Genomic DNA, 17,898 nt, shown 5'->3' with positions numbered 1-17,898 from the left:
CATGTTCACAACATGCAGGTTTGTTACATATGTATACATGTGCCATGTTGGTGTGCTGCACCCATTAACTCGTCATTTACATTAGGTATATCTCCTAATGCTATCCTTTCTCCCTCCCCCAACCCCACGACAGGCCCCGGTGTGTGATATTCCCCATCCTGTGCCCAAGTGTTCTCATTGTTCAGTTCCCACTTATGAGTGAGAACATGTGGTGTTTGGTTTGCCGTCCTTGCGATAGTTTGCTGAGAATGATGGTTTCCAGTTGCATCCATGTCCCTACAAAGGACATGAACTCATCCTTTTTTATGGCTGCACAGTATTCCATGGTGTATATGTGCCACATTTTCTTAATTCAGTCTATCATTGATGGACATTTGGGTTGGTTCCAAGTCTTTGCTATTGTGAATAATGCCACAATAAACATACATGTGCATGTCTTTATAGCAGCAAGATTTATAATCCTTTGGGTATGTAATACACACCCAGTAATGGGATGGCTGGGTCAAATGGTATTTCTAGTTCTAGATCCTTGAGGAATCGCCACACTGTCTTCCACAATGGTTGAACTAGTTTACAGTCCCACCAACAGTGTAAAAGTGTTCCTATTTCTCCACATCTTGTTTGTATTTTTTAATGTTGTTTTTTTTTGTTTTTGAGATGGAGTCTCACTCTGTTGCCTAGGCTGGAGTGCAATGGTGCAATCTCGGCTCACTGCAACCTCTGCCTCCTGGGGTCAAGTGATTCTCCTGCCTTAGCCTCTCGAGTAGCTGGGACTACAGGCGCCCACCACCACGCCCAGCTAATTTTTTGTATTTTTAGTAGAGACGAGGTTTCACCGTGTTAGCCAGGATGGTCTCGATCTCCTGACCTCGTGATCTGCCCTCCTCCGCCTTCCAAAGTGCTGGGATTACAGGCGTGAGCCACCGTGCATGGCCTGTTTTTTTTTTCCATTAATTTTTAATTTTAATTTTTAAATTTATTATTATTATTATTTTTTGAGATGGAGTCTTACTCTGTCACCCAGGCTGGAGTGCAGTGGTGCAATTTCGGCTCACTGCAAGCTCCGCCTCCTGGGTTCAAGTGATTCTTCTGCCTCAGCCTCCCAAGTAGCTGGGACTACAGGCGCCCGCCACCATGCCCGGCTAATTTTTTGTATTTTTAGTGGAGATGGGGTTTCACTGTGTTAACCAGGATGGTCTCGATCTTCTGACCTCATGATCCACCCGCCTCGGCTTCCCAAAGTGTTGGGATTATAGGCGTGAGCCACTGTGCCCAGCCTAATTTTTATTTTTTTGAGACAGGCTCTTGGTCTGTTGCCCAGGTTGGGGCGCAGTGGTGCGATCATGGTTCACTGCAGCCTTGACCTCCCAGGCTCAAGTGATCCTCCCGCCTCACCTTGTTGAGTAACTGAGACCACAGATGCACGCCACCACACCTGGCTAATTAAAAAAATTTTTTTTAGTAGAGAAAAAGTCATGTTGTGTTGTTCAGTCTTGTCTCAAACTCCTGAGCTCAAGCAATCCTTCTACCGTGGCCTCCCAAAGTGCTGGGATTACAGGCATAAGCCACTGTGCCTGGCCTCTGTCATTATTTATGTATGGTATGACTTCTATGTAGAAAATGCAAAGACACTTACAGACAACAATATTACAATAATAGAGTTCAGCAAGATTTGGGTCATAAAAAATCTGTAAAAACTGATGTGTTCGGCCGGGCACGGTGGCTCATGCCTGTAGTCCCAAAACTTTGGGAGGCCAAGGCGGGTGGATCACTTGAGGTCAGGAGTTCGAGACCAGCCTGGCCAACATAGTGAAACCCCATTTCTACTAAAAATACACACACATACACAAAATTAGCTGGGCATGGTGGCGGGTGTCTGTAATCCCAGCTACTTGGGAGGCTGAGGCAGGAGAATCACTTGAACCCGGCAGGCAGAGGTTGCAGTGAGCCAAGATTGCACCATTGCACTCCAGTCTAGGTGACAGAGTGAGACTCCCTCTGAAAAAAAACAAAAACAAAAACTGATGTGTTCCTGTTAAAGAAAATTAAGATGCATTTTTAAAAATATTTACTATCAAGCAAAGTCCTATGGATAAAAAACATTAATTTACAGTAGCAACAGAAACTGTAAAATATAAAGAAATAAACCTCACCAAAGATGTACAAGACCTTTATGAGAAAAATGATAAAAATCTATTGAAAGATTTTGAAAGAGGCCTAGAAAAAGAGGAGTAGCGTGTTCAGAGACGGGAAACAATATTTTAAAGATGTCAGTTCTCCCTATATTAACATAATTCCAACTAACATACTAATATTTATGTGTGTGTGACTTGAGATGTAGATTCTAAAATTCATTGAAAGAGAAGCCTTGCCAACCCAAATTTCAATAAGTATAAAGTAGGCAAGCTTGTCCTACAAGACATTGAGACTCCTTCTAAAGCCAAAGTAACTAAAATGATAAAGTACTGGCCCAACAATATATACATAGACCAGTAGAATAGGCTATATAAATCAAAAGCTTAAAACTTTGTCTGTAATCCCAGCAGTTTGGGAGGCCGAGGTGGGTGAATCACCTGAGCTCAGGAGTTCGAGACCAGCCTGGCCAACATGGTGAATCCCTGTCTCTACTAAAAATACACAATTAGCCAGGTGTGGTGGTGCGCGCCTGTAATCCCAGCTACTCAGGAGGCTGAGGCACCAGAATAGCTTGAACCCAGGAGGCGGAGGTTGCAGTGAGCCAAGATCATGCCGTTGCAGTGAGCCGAGATCACGCCATTGCACTCTAGCCTGGGTGACAAGAGTGAAACTCTGTCCTCCACCCCCGAAAAAAAACAACTTTGTCTATGAAAACTTTATATATGACGGAGTTGGCAGTATAAGTTAAGTAGGAAAGGATAATATAGCCAAAAAATAATGTTTGGTCTACTGGTTATACAGAAAATAATAAATGATTCCTATCTCATACCATATGCAGAAACAAATTCCAAGTGTTTCAAAGATCTGTTTGAGAAACAGAATTTAGAGCTTTTAGGGACAATATAAGAGTATCTTTATAACCTGGGGTAGGGAAAGAGTCCTTAAACAAGACACAGAAAGCATAAACTGTCAAGGACAAGACTGACAAATTTGACTATGTGAAAGTTAGACGGTTTTGTCATAAAACGTTACTATGCGCAAAGTTGAAATTATTTATTAAACCTTATTTTTTCCCTACCACATTGTTAAAAATTATAAGTATCAGAAAGAATAGGCCAGGTGTGGTGGCTCACACCTGTAATTCTAGCACTTTGGGAGGTCAAGGCGGGTGGATTGCCTGAGCTCAGGAGTTTGAGACCAGCCTGGGCAACATGGCTAAACCTTGTCTCTAATAAAAATACAAACAATTAGCCGGGCGTGGTGGTGTGTGCCTGTAGTCCTAGCTACTCAGGAAGCTGAGACACGAGAATCTCTTGAACCTGGGAGGCAGAGGTTTCAGTGAGTGGAGATTGCATCACTGCACTCCAGCCTGGGCGACGGAGTGAGACGCTGTCTAAAAAAAAAAAAAATGCAGAGCAACAGGAACTCTCAAGTATAAACTGGCATAACACTTTGGAGAGCAATTTTGAAATATCTGGTAAAATTAAAGATGTACATATTTTAAGATTCAGCAATTCTATTTCTATGTTTACATCGTAGAGTAAAGGTCCCCAAAATGTGGTGCAAGCAACCCAGTGGGTGCCAGCAACCCAGGAGATTGCATAAGATGATCTACATTTGAGAGCAGGAAAACAAGGTTGGACTCTCTACCCTATGTGGGCATAGGGGCACCACTGAAGGGTTTGAAGAAGTCCACAGATAATGATCATACTTGGATTTTAAAAGATCACTCTGGTGCCAGTGTGGAGGATGACTGGAGTGGAATAGAACAAAAGGCAGGAAGAACATTTAAATCTGGGGATTACCACGGTCAGACAAGAGATACAGAGCTTGGAGTGACACCGTGAGTGGCCTGGGGAGGAGCAGGAGAGGAATTTTAAACACAATTCAGCTGTACTGTATGATTCTATTTATATAAAATTCTAGAAAAGGCAAAACTATAGTGACAGAAAGCAGATCAGTGGTTGGTGAGACTCACTGTCAAAGGGCATGAAGATTTTAGGATGAAGGAACTCTTATATTTTGATTGTGGTTACAGACGGTATACAATTACCAGATTCATCAAATGCTACCCTTAAAATGAATGAATATTATTATATATATAAATAATACCTTTTTTTAAGTGAAAAAATGGGGCTAAGAAAAAAGATTTAGGAGGTAGAATCAATAGAACTTGGTATGTGCATATTTTGCTTTATACATAGTGGCTGTTTTTCTAGAAAAGATGTATAGAAATAAAATTGAAAATGCTCTAAGGGAACTATCCAAACTAGTATTCAGACTAATTTCTAATAGAGAATTTCAAACATACACAAAAGTTGACAGAATGACATAATGAAACCCAATATACTCAATATTCAGCTTTAACAATTGTCAATTTATGGCCAATTTTGTTTCATTTATATCCCATTCTACTTTTACCCTGCTACTCAGTTATTCTGAAGCAAATGCTAGATATTATATAATTTTAACCATAAAAATTTTAGTATAAATCTGTAATAAGTAGAGTTTTTAAAAAAAATAACCACAATACTATTACACCTAAAAAATTAATAGTAATTCTTGAATGTCATCTAATATCCAGCCATAGTTCAAATATCTAATTTTCTCACAAAGTTATACATTTTCCTTTTTACAGTTTGTTTGAATTAAAATCCAAATAAGGACCATTTGATATACCTTTTAATTCCATTAAAAAAATTATTATTATGGCCAGGCATGGTGACTCATGCCTGTGGTTCCAGCACTTTGAGTGGATTTCTTGAGCCAACATAGCAAGACCCCACCTCTACAAAAAAACACATAAATCAGCCAGGCATGGTGGCAAGCTCCTGTAATCCCAGCTACTCAGGAGTCTAAGGTGGGAGGATCGCTTGAACACCGAAGATCAAGGCTGCAGTGAGTTATGACTGCACCACTGCACTCCAAGTTGGGTGACTGAACGAGACCCTCTCTCTCTAAAAAAAAAAAGAAAAACAATTACTATAATTTTACAGAGATGGAGGTCTCACTGTGTTGCTCAGGGTGGAGTGCAGTGAATATTTACAGGCACAATCACAGGTCATTGCAGCCTCGAACTCTTGAGCTCAAAAAACCCTCCTGCCTCAGCCTCTTGAGTAGCTGGGATTACAGGCTCATGCCACTGCGTCTGGCTTTAACTTCATTTTTAAAATAAGTTCCCTTTCTCTTCTTTTTACCTTTGCAATTTATTTGTTGACTAATCTGTATTTTCTTAATGTAAGAACTCCTTCTATTATGCAAATAAGCACCGTTTAATTTAGTGAGTTTCTTTTCTTTTCTTTTCTTTTTTTTTTCAGAGACAGAGTCTCACTCTGCTGCCCAGGCTGGAGCGCATTGGCATGATCTCAGCTCACCGCAACTTCTGCCTCCTGGCTTCAAGCGATTCTCCTGCCTCAGCCTCCCGAGTAGCTGGCACTACAGCCGCGTGCCACCACACCTGGCTAATTTTTTGTATTTTTAGTAGAGATGGGGTTTCACCGTGTTAGCCAGGATGGTCTCGATCTCCTGACCTCGTGATCTGCCCACTTCGGCCAAAGTGCTGGGATTACAGGCGTGGGCCACCGCACCCGGCCAAGATTGTCTTGCTCTGTCACTCAGGCTGGAGTGCAGTGGCATGATCATGGCTCACTGTAGCTTCAACCTCCCAAGTTTAAGCGATCCTCCTATCTCAACCTCCTAAGTAGCTGGGTAGCTGGGACTTCAGATGGCTCACCACTGCGACTGGTTAAGTTTTAATTTTTTGTAGAGACGAGGTCTCACTATGTTAGCCAGGCTAGTCTGAAACTCCTGAACTCAAGCTATTCTCTGGCTTTGGCCTCCCAAGGTACTGGGATTACAGGCATGAGCCACTGTGTCTTGCCATGGGTTTCTTCATTTGGATTGTTTCAGAATTATTCTTTTAATATTTTAGTTGCATTCCAAGAATTTTTTGATGAAGTCATAGATTGGTGACATAGGATTATCTCGCAGTATGCCTAGTATGTTTTTGCTTTTGGCAATTTGTCTCAAGGGCAGCAAGCATATGACTTACAGCACTGTTTAGACATCAACACAGGTGTGAGTCACTTACAGTTGTTTGAAGATCATCTGTTCTATCAAGGAAGGTATTCAATCTTTCTTCTTTTTCCAAAATTTTATCAATATTTTGTGTCATAACATTTTTTACATCAGTCACTTGACGGCTCATTGTGGAAATGGTGTGGTCACCTTGATTTTTATTGTATTTCATCTATATAGAAATGAAATATAGAAATTTTATTTTATAAATGAAATCCATTATAATATACGGTACAAACTGGAACAATAATGTGAAAGGCATATTTCACTTTTATTTCAGTATAGAGAATCAATTAAATCTCATATTGTCCCCCCTTCATCTTGCAAAACAAAACAAAACAAAAAGGCAGAGGGAACGGATAAATCAATGTATTCAATCAGCAGTGGAAAATTTTAAAAAATTCAAATTTGTTTATTTTACAAAATAGACTTTATTTTTTGGAGCAGGTTTAGGTTCACAGTCAAATTGGGTAGAAAGTAGACAAATTTCCCATATATATTCCCTTGCTACCACAAACACACAGCCTCTCTATCAACATCCTGCACTAGAATGGTACATTTGTTACAACTGATGACCCCACAGTCCATGATTAGGGCTCATTCTTGGTGTCGTACGTTTTATGTGTTTGGACAAATGTAAAATGACATGTATCCACCATTACAGTATTATACAGGATAGTTTCATTGCCCTTAAAATTCCATGCTCTGCCCATTCAGCTCTCCCTCCCACCAGGCACTGGCAACCACTGACTTTTTTTTACAGCATCCATAGTTTGCTTTTTCCAGAATGTCATAATTGTTGTAATCATATAGTGTGTAGCCTTTTCAGATTGGCTTCCTTCACTTAGTAATATGCATTTAAGGTTCCTCCATGTCTTTTCATGGCTTGTTGCCTCATTTATTTTTAGCACTGAATACCATTCCACTGTCTGGAGTTACCACAGTTACATCCATTCACTTACTGAAGGACATCTTGGCTGCTTCCAAATTTTAACAATTACAAGTAAGGTGGTTATAAACATCCACATGCTAGTTTTTGTGTGGACATGTTTTCAACTCATTAGGGCAAATACCAAGGAGTGTGATTGTTAGATTATATTGTAAGAGTACGTTTAGTTTTGTAAGAATCTGCCAAACTGTCTTCCAAGTTGGCTGTACCATTTTGCACTCCCACCAGCAATGAATGGAGTTCCTACTGTGCCACATCCTTGTCAGCACTTAATGTTGCCAGTCTTTTGGATTTTGGCCATTCCAATAGTTATAATGGTATTTCATTGTTATACTTTGCAATTCCCTAATGGCATATAATATTGAGCATCTTTTTATATGTTTATTTACCATTTGTATATCTTTTTTGGTGAGGTGTCTATACAGGGTTTTTTGTTTTGTTTTGTTTTGTTTTAACCATCATTCTCAATGACTCACCTGATGCCTATTTTAAAATCAGGTTCTAAAAAATTATTGTTGTTGAGTTTTAAGAGTTCTTTGTATATTTGGGATAAAAGTCTTGTCAGGTTTGTCCTTCTTCTTCTTCTTCTTTTTTTTTTTTTTGAGACAGGGTCTCACTCTGTTGCCCAGGCTGGAGAGTACACAACACATGGGAATTCTGGGAGATACAATTCAAGTTGAAATGTGGGTGGGGACACAGCCAAACCATATCATTCTGCCCCTGGCCCCTCCAAATCTCACGTCCTCACATTTCAAAACCAATTATGCCTTCCCAACAGTTCCCCAAAGTCTTAACTCATTCTCATCTCAGCATTAACCCAAAAGTCCATAGTCCAAAGTCTCATCTGAGACAAGGCAAGTCCCTTCCACCTATGAGCCTGTAAAATCAAAAACAAGCTAGTTACTTCCTAGATACAATGGGGGTACAGGTATTGGGTAAATATGGCCATTCCAAATGGGAGAAATTGGCCAAAACAGAGGGGTTACAGGGCCCATGCAAGTACAAAATCCAGTGGGACAGTCAAATCTTAAAGCTCTAAAATGATCTCCTTTGGTTCCAGGTCTCACATCCAGGTCACGCTGATGCAAAAAGTAGGTTCCCATGGTCTTGGGCAGCTCTGCCCCTGTGGCTTTGCAGGGTACAGCCTCTCTCCTAGCTGCTTTCATGGGCTGGCATTGAGTGTCTGTGGCTTTTCCAGGTGCACAGTACAAGCTGTCAGTGGATCTACCATTCTGGGGCTTGGAGGATGGTGGCCCTCTTCTCACAGCTCCACTAGGCAGTGCCCCAGTAGGGACTCTGTGTGGGGGCTCCAACCCCACATTTCCCTTCTGCACTGCCGTAGCAGAGGTTCTTCATGAGGGCCCCACCCCTGCAGCAAACTTTTGCCTGGGGGTCCAGGCATTTCCATACATCTGCTGAAACCTAGTTAAAGGTTCCCAAACCTCAGTTCTTGGCTTCTGTGCACCTGCAGGCTCAACACCACGTGGAAGCTGCCAAGTCTTGGGGCTTGCACCCTCTGAAATCACAGCCTGAGGTGTACATTGGCCTGTTTTGGCCATGGCTGGAGTGGCTGGGACACAGGGCACAAAGTGCCTAGACTGCACACAGCACGAAGACCCTGGGCCCAGCCCAGGAAACCATTTTTTACTCCTGGGACTCCAGGCCTGTGATTGGAGGAGCTGCTGTGAAGGTCTCTGACATGGCCTGGAGATATTTTCCCCATGGTCTTGGGGATTAACATTAGGCTCCTTGCTACGTATGCTAATTTCTGCAGCTGGCTTGAATTTCTCCCCAGAAAATGGGTTTTTCTTTTCTATTGCATAGTCAGGCTGCAAATTTGCCAAACTTTTATGCTCTGTTTCCCTTATAAAACTGAATGCCTTTAACAGCACCCAAGTCACCTCTTGAATGCTTTGCTGCTTAGAATTTTTTTCCACCAAATACCCTAAATCATCTCTCTCAAGTTCAAAGTTCCACAGATCTCTAGAGTAGGGGCAAAATGCCACTAGTCTCTTTGCTAAAACATAACAAGAGTCACCTTTGATCCAGTTCCCAACAAGTTCCTCATCTCCATCTGAGACCACCTCAGCTTGAACCTTATTGTCCACATCACTATCAGCATTTTGGGCAAAGCCATTCAACATGTCTCTAGGAAGTTCCAAACTTTCCCACATTTTCCTGTCTTCACCTGAGCTCTCCAAACTCTTCCAACCTCTGCTTGTTACCCAGTTCCAAAGTCACTTCCACATTTTCAAGTATGTTTTCAGCAAGGCCCCCCTCTACTGGTACCAATTTACTGTATTAGTCTGTTTTCATGCTGCTGATAAAGACATACCTGAGACTTGGAAGAAAAGGTTTTAATTGGATTTACAGTTTCACATGGCTGGGGAGGCCTCAGAATCATGGCGGGAGGTGAAAGGCACTTCTTACATGGTGATGGCAATAGAAAAATGAGGAAGAAGCAAAAGCGGAAACCCCTGATAAACCCATCAGATCTGATGAGACTTATTCACTATCACAGAATAGCATGGGAAGGACCAGGCCCATGATTCAATTATCTCCTTCTGGGTCCCTCCCACTACACGTGAGAATTCTGGGAGATACAATTAAAGTAGAGATTTCGGTGGGGAAACAGCCAAACCATATCACATTGCTTTCACTGTATCCCACACGTTTTGGTACATTGTATTATTATTTTCATTTAGTTTGAAATATTTTAAATTTTTCTTGAGATTTCTTCTTTGACTTGTGTTACTTAGAAGTATGCTGTTTAATGTCCAAATACCTGGGGGACTTTCCAGCTATCTTTCTGTTACTGATTTCTAGTTTGATTCCACTGTGGTTTGAATAACTATATATTGCATTATTTCTTTAAAATTTATTAATGTGTGTTTTATGGCCCTGAATGTGATCTCTATTAGTCAATGTTTCATGTGAGCTTGAGAAAAATGTGTATTCTGCTGTTGTTGAATAAAATATTCTATAGATGTCAATGATAACCAGTTGATTAATGGTACTGTTCAAGTACATTCTTTCTAATTTTCTGCCTGCTAGAACTGTCTGTTTCTTAATGAGGGGTGTTGAAGTCTCCAAATATAGTAGCGGATTCATCTATTTTTCCTTGGAATTCTATCAGTCTTTGCCTCATGTATTTTGCCAGTCTTTTGTTAGGTGAATATACATTAACAATTGCTATTTCTTCTTAGATAATTGACCCTTTTATCATTATATAATGCCTTTTTTTATCCCTGACAATATTCCTTGCTCTGAAGTCTACTGTTTGATATTAAAATAGCTACTCTAGCCTTCTTTTGATTAGTGTTAGAATGATATGTCACTCTCCATACCTTTACTTTTACTCTCTATGTGCCTTCGTATTTAAAGTGGGTTTCTTTTAGCCAACATATAGTTCAGTTTTGTTTTTTGCTCCATTAGGACAATTTCTGTCTTTTATTTAGTATATTTACACCATTAATGTTTACAGTGATTATTAGTATAGTTGTATTAATACCTACCATATTTGTTACTGTTTTCTATTTGTTGCCCTTTTCCTTTGTTCCTATTTTTGTCTTCCACTCTCTTCTGCCTTTTTTGCTTTTAATTCACCATTTTATGTGACTATATTATTTTATTTTCTCTCCTGTTTTTAAAAGTATCAATTATACTACTTACTTTAAAAAAGTGGTTTCCAGGCCGGTGCGGTGGCTCACACCTGTAATCCCAGCACTCTGGGAGGCCGAGGCAGGCGGATCCCCTGAGGTCAGTTCTTGACCAGCCTGGCCAACATGGCGAAACCCCGTCTCTAATAAAAATACCAAAATTATCCGGCATGGCGGCAGTCGCCTTAATCTCAGCTCTTGGGTGGCTGAGGCAGGAGAATCAGTTGAACCTGGAAGGCGGAGCTTGCAGTGAGTTGAGATTGTGCCACTGCACTCCATCCTGGATGGCAGAGCGAGACTCCATCTCAAAAAAAAAAAAGAAAAAAGAAAAAAAAGTAGTTTCCTTACAGTTTGCCATATACATTTACCACTAATTCAAGTTTACTTTCAAATAATACTATACTACTTTATGGGTAATGTAAGTACTTTATAATAACAAAATAATCCTAACTCCTCCCTCCTGTCCCTTGTATCATTTCTACCATTCATTTTACTTATATATAACCTATAATCATCTAATACAGACGCTCCTTGACCTATGATGGGATTATGTCAACATAAACCCACTGCAAGTTGAACATATGTGTCAAAATGTATTGAATAACACCTAACCTACTGAACATTATAGCTTAGCCTGCCCTACCTTAAATGTGCTCAAAACACTTACATTAGCCTACAATTGGACAAAATCCTCTAACACAAAGCCTATTTTATAATAAAGTGTTGAAAATCTCATGTAATTTGTTGAATACTAAGCTGAAAGTAAAAAACTGAATGGCTATATGGGTACTTGAAATGCAGTTTCTACAGAATGCATATTGCTTTTGCACCATCATAAAATTAAAAAAATCATAAGTTGAGCCATCACAAGTTAGGGACAGTTTGCATATTGTTGTTATATTTTGAACAAACCATTATCTATTAGATCAATTAAGAACTAAAGTTTAGGCCAGGCGCGGTGGCTCATGCCTGTAATCCCAGCACTTTGGGAGGCCGAGGTGGGCGGATCACGAGGTCAGGAGATCGAGACCATCCTGGCTGACATGGTGAAACCCCGTCTCTACTAAAAATACAAACAATTAGCTGGGCATAATGGCGGCTGTAGTCCCAGCTACTCGGGAGGCTGAGGCAGGAGACTGGCATGAACCTAGGAGGCGGAGCTTGCAGTGAGTGGAGATCCCACCACTGCACTCCAGCCTGGGTGACAGGGCAAGAGTATGTCTCAAAAAAAAAAAAAAAAAAAAGAATTAAAGTTTATATTTTACCTTCATTTATTCCTTCTGTAATCTCCTTCCTCCTCCTCCTCCTCCTCCTCTTCTTCTCTGTATATACTGTGGTTTTAATGTGTCCCACAAAGTTCAAGTATTGGAAAGTTAATGCAATAACCCAATAGATGTGTTCATTGTAATATCCAATAATCCAATAAATTTGTATTCATTATAAATTACCCATTCGTAGTATTCTGTTTTAGCAGCACAAAATGGTTGAAGACAACGCAGATCCAAGTTTCTGACCTATATGTTTTTCTTTATCTTAGATTCTATATAATTGTCTTTTTAAAAAAATCTTTTATTTTGTTTTTAACATGATATACCTAGGTGTAGTTTTTTTTCTTTTTTTTCATTTATTCTACTGGGTGTTCTCTGAACATCCTGGATCTGTGTTTTGATGTCTGACATTAATTTGGGGAAATTATCAGTCATTATTGCATCTAATATTGCTTTTTTCCTTTCTCTCTTTCTTCTACTTCCGATATTCCCATTATGTGTATTGATCCTCACAAAAGTGTGGGAGAACCTCCTATTACTGGGTCCCCACTGAAGCAATTTGTCAGTTACTGTTTAGGTTTTCCTACCCTATTACTGGTTCACGTGAAGGTTTCTGCTTACGGGTTTCTGTTCTGGTAAGTTGTGAATCTCTGTATTTGTCTGTCTGGATCTTCAAGTGGCAGCGATTTGCCCTATGACCTCACTTCTCTGATGGATATACAAAAAATTGTTGATTTTACAGTTTGGCCAGTTTATTACTTGTTGTTAGGATGGAGTGGTAACCTTCAAGGTCCTTACATGGTGGACCCGAAACTGGAGGGCCATATAAATTTTTTTTTATTATTTCTAAAAAAATTTTTTAAAAATTACAATGGATTTGGGGGTACAAGTGTTTTTTGGTTGCATGAATGAATTACATAGTGGTGAATTCTGAGATTTTAGTGTACCTGTCACCTGAGTAGTGTACATTGTACCCAATATGTAGTTTTTAATCCCATACTCCCTTCCTACCCTTTCCCTTCTTTTTTTTTTTTTCTTTTTTTTTTTTGAGATAGAGTCTCACTCTGTTGCCCAGGCTGGGGTGCAGTGGTGCAATCTCGGCTCACTTAAACTCTGCCTCCTAGGTTGAAGCGATTCTACTGCCTCAGTCTCCTGAGTAGCTGGGATTACAGGCACATGCTACCACACTGGCTAATTTTTGTATTTTTAGTAGAGACAGGGTTTCACCATGTTGGGCAGGCTGGTAGCGAACTCCTGATCTCAGGGATCCACCCGCCTCGTACTCCCAAAGCGCTGGGATTACAGGTGTAAGACACCACGCCTGGCCACCCTTCCCCTTCTGAGTCTCCAAAGTCCATTGTATCAATCTGTCTGCCTTTCTGTACTCATAGCTTAGCTCTCACAAGTGAGAACATGTGGTGTTTGGTTTTCCATTACTGAGTTACCCACTTAGAATAATGGCCTCCAGCTCCATCAAAGTTGCTGCAAAAGATATTGTTTCATTCCTTTTTAGGGCTGAGAAGTGTATTCCATGAAGTATATACACCACATTTTCTTTATCCACACATTAGTTGATGGACACTTAGGCTGGTTCCATATCTTTGCAATTGTGAATTGTGTTACAGTAAACATATGTGTGCATGTGTCTTTTTCATATAATGATTTATTTTCTTCTGGGTAGACACCCAGCAACGGGATTGCTGGATCGAATGGTAGACTTGCGTTTAGTTCTTTAAGGAACTTCCATGATGTTTTCCATAGAGGTTGTACTAATTTACATTCCCACCAGCAGTGTATAAGCATTCCCTTTTCACCACATTCATGACAACATCCATTTTTAAAAATTTTTATTTATTTATTTATTCATTTATTAACTATGACTACTCTTCCAGGAGTAAGGTGCTATCTCATTGTGGTTTAAATTTGCATTTCCCTGATGATTAGTGATGTTGAGCATTTTTTCATATGTTGTTGGCCATTTGTATATCTTCTTTTGAGTAATGTTTATTCATGTCATTTATCCACTTTTTGATGAGATTATTTATTTTTTCTGCTGCTTTAAGTTTCTTGTAGATTCTAGATACTAGTCCTTTGTTAAACACAGTTCGCAAAATTTTTTTTCCACTCTGTAGGTTGTCTGGTTACTCTGATAATTATTTCTTTTCCTATGCAGAAGTTTTTTAGTTTAATCAGGTCTCATTCATTGATTTTTGTTTTTGTTGCATTTGCTTTTGGGGTCTTAGTCATGCATACTTTGCCTAGGCCAATGTCCAGAAGAGTTTCCCCAAGGTTATCTTCTAAAATTTTTATGATTTTAGGTCATATTTTTAAGTCTTTGATCCATCTTGAGTTGATTTTTGTACAAGATGAGAGATAGGGATCCAGCTCCATTCTTTTACATGTGGCTAGCCAGTTTTCCCAGTACCATTTATTAAATAGGGTGTCCTTTCCCCAATTTATGTTTTTGTATGCTTTGTCAAAGATCAATTGGTTCTAAGTTTTCGGCTTTATTTTTGGGTTCTCTATTCTATTCCATTGGTCTCTGTGCCTACTTTTATAACAGTACCATGTTGTTTTGGTAACTATAGCCTTGCAGTATAATTTGAAGTCCAGTAATATGCCTCCAGATTTGTTCTTTTTGCTTAGGATTGCTTTGGCTATGCGGTCTCTTTTTTGGTTCCATATGAATTTTATAATTCTTTCCTAATTCTGTGAAAAATGATGTTGATATTTTGATGGGAATTGAATTGAATCTGTAGATTGCTTTGGGCAGTGCCCTGGGGAACTAAATAAACTTGAAAGGCAGTCTCAGCCACAAGGAATGCAATTCCTGGACAAGTCCTGGTGCTGTGCTGAGCTTGGAACTAGTGGACTTGGGGGGCAGGTGAGCTAGTGAGACACTAGCCAGGGAGGCCAAGGGAGTGCTTGTGCCAACTCTCCCCCAACCCCAGGCAGTGCAGCTTGCAGCTCTGGGAGAAATTCTTTCCTTCTGCTTGAGGAGAGGAGAGGGAAGAGTAAAGAAGACTTTGTCTTGCAACTTGGATACTAGCTCAGCCACAGTAGGATATGGCAACAGGTAGAGTTTTGACACCCTCATTCCAGGCCCTAGCTTCTGGACAATATTTCTAGACATATTTGGTGCCAGAAAGGAACCAAAGGAACCTGCTGCCTTGAAGGAAAGAACCAGTCCTGGTAGGATTCATCATCCACTGACTAAAGAGCCCTTGGGCCCTGAATAAGCAGCAGCAGTAGCCAGGTGTTATACACTGTGGGCCTTGGGGAGACTTTGAGATGTGCTGGCTTCAGTTGTGACCTAGCACATTCCCAGCTGTGGTGGCTACAGGGAGAGACTCCTCCTGCTTGAAAAAAGGTGATGAAAGAGTAAAGGGGACTTCATCTTGCAGCTTAGATACCAGCTTGGCACTAAGTGGGTTCTTGGGATCCCTAATTCCAGGCCTTCACTCTTGGATGGCATTTCTGGACCTATCCTGGGCCAGAGGGGAGCCCAGTGCCCTGAAAGTAGAGTCTGTGGCCTGGCAGCATTGTGTGAAATGCCTCTGGGTCTTGTGTGAGTATCAGCAGTAGCCAGGCAGAACTTGCTATGGGCTTGGGGAAGTGCTGGCCATGGGGAGAGACCCCTCTCCTTATGGAAAGGAGAGGGAAGAGTGGGAAGGACACTGCCTTGTGGCTTCGGTGCCAGCTTAGCCATAGTAAAATAGAACATCAGGTAGATTCCTAAGGTTTCTGACTCCAGGCTCTGGCTCTTAGATGGCATCTCTGGACCTGCCTAGGGCACTGGGGGAACTAGCAGTTCTGAAGGGAAGGACAAAAGCCTATCTGGCTTTGCCACCTGCTGATTGTAGAGCTCTAGGGCTTTGAGCAAACATGGGCAGTGGGCCTCGGGTGAGACCTAGTGCTGTGCTGGCTTCAGGTCTGAATCAGAGCAGTCCTAGTGGTGGTAGCCACAGGGTGCTTATATCACCATTCCCCCCAAGCTCCAGGCAGTTCAGCACAGAGAGACTCTATTTGGGAGAAAATAAAGGAAGACAACAAGAGTCTCTGCCTGTTGATCCAGAGAATTCTTCTGGATCTTACACAAGACCATCAAGGGAGTACCTCTATGAGTCTGCAAAAGCCACAGTGTTACTGGCTTTGGGGTGCCCCTGAATGCAGATATGGCTGCAGTGACCAAAAACTTACATCACAATACCCAAGTCCCTTTGAGTACTTAGAAGGCTTTCCCAAGATGAATGGGTATAAATAAGCTCAGACTGAGAAGACTACAATAAATATTTAACTCTTCAATGCCCAGACAATAACAAACATCCAGCATCAAGACCATACAGGAAAACATGACCTCACCAAATGAACTAAAGAAGGCATTAGGGACCAATCCTGGAGAGACAGAGATATACGACCTTTCAGACAGAATGCAACATGGCTGTTTTGAGAAAACTCAATGAAATTCAGAATTCCATCAGATAAATTTAATAAAGAGACTGAAATATTAAAAAGAATCAAGCAGAAATTCTGGAGCTGAAAAATGCGATTGACGTACTGAAGAATGCATCAGAGTCTTTTTTTTTTTTTGAGACGAAGTCTCGCTCTGTCACCCAGGTTGGAGTGCAGCGGTGTGATCTCGGCTCACTGCAAGCTCCGCCTCCCAGGTTCATGCCATTCTCCTGCCTCAGCCTCCTGAGTAGCTGGGACTACAGGTGCCCGCCACCACGCCCGGCTAATTTTTTTGTATTTTTAGTAGAGACGGGGTTTCACTGTGTTAGCCAGGAAGGTCTCGATCTCCTGACCTCGTGATCCGCCCGTCTTGGCCTCCCATGGTGCTGGGATTACAGGCGTGAACCACTGTGCCCAGCCCACATCAGAGTCTCTTAACAGCAGAATTGATCAAGTAGAAAAAGAATTAGTGAGCTTGAAGATAAGCTATTTGAAAATACACAGTCAGAGGAGAAAAAAGAATAAAAAAGAATGAAGCATGCCTATAAGATCTAAAAAATAGTCTCAGAAGGGCAAATCTGGCCAGGTGCAGTGGCTCACGCCTGTAATCCCAGCACTTTGGGAGTCCGAGGTGGGTGGATCACCTAAGGTTGGGAGTTTGAGACGAGCCCGGCCAACATGGTGGAACCCCGTCTCTACTAAAAATACAAAAATTAGCTGGGCGTGGTGGTATGTGCCTGTAATCCCAACTACCTGGGAGGCTGAGGCATGAGAATTGCTTGAACCCAGGAGGCAGAGGTTGCAGTGAGCTGAGATCATGCCACTGCACTCTAGCCTGGGTGACAGAGTGAGACTGTCTCAAAAAAAAAAAAAAAAAAAAAGGCAAATCTCAGAGTTATTGGCCTTAAAGTGGAGGTAGAGAGAGACAGATAGGAGTAGAAAGTTTATTCAAAGGGATAATAACAGATATCTTCCCAAACTTAAAGAAAAATATCAGTATTCAAATATAAGAAGATTATAGAACACCCAAAGAGGATTTAACCCAAATAAGACTACCTCAAGGCATTTAACATTCAATCTCCCAAAGGTCAAGGATAAAGAAAGGATCCTAAAAGCAGCAAGAGAAAAGAAACAACATTCAATGGATCTCCAATACATCTGGCAGCTGACTTTTCAGTGGAAACCTTATAAACGAGGAGAGAATGCCATGACATATTTAAAGTGCTGAAGAAAAAACCCTACAATAGTGTATCTGGCAAAAATAAAACATAAAAGGGAAATAAAGACTTTCCCAGACAAACTGAAGCTGAGGGATTTCATTAACACCAGACCTTTCCTATAAAAAATGCTAAAGAAA

General features: G+C 40.9%; 1 long non-coding RNA gene across 2 annotated transcripts in view; it reads right to left on the bottom strand.

The window, feature by feature from the left end:
- Positions 1 to 17,898, bottom strand: part of LOC129533118 (uncharacterized) — a 65,107-nt gene that overhangs the window by 23,372 nt on the left and 23,837 nt on the right. The window contains exon 3 of one of the 2 annotated variants that reach the window (XR_008679157.2): positions 6,227 to 6,385. The exons of the other annotated variant lie outside the window; for it this stretch is intronic. This is a non-coding gene — a long non-coding RNA (uncharacterized lncRNA). The remainder of the gene's footprint in view (positions 1 to 6,226; positions 6,386 to 17,898) is intronic. 2 annotated transcript variants of the gene reach the window in all.

The sequence above is a fragment of the Gorilla gorilla genome, chromosome 3, assembly GCF_029281585.2.
Source record: "Gorilla gorilla gorilla isolate KB3781 chromosome 3, NHGRI_mGorGor1-v2.1_pri, whole genome shotgun sequence".
NCBI classification, from domain to species: Eukaryota; Metazoa; Chordata; class Mammalia; order Primates; family Hominidae; genus Gorilla; species Gorilla gorilla.
This window is presented reverse-complemented; position numbering and strand designations above follow the sequence as displayed.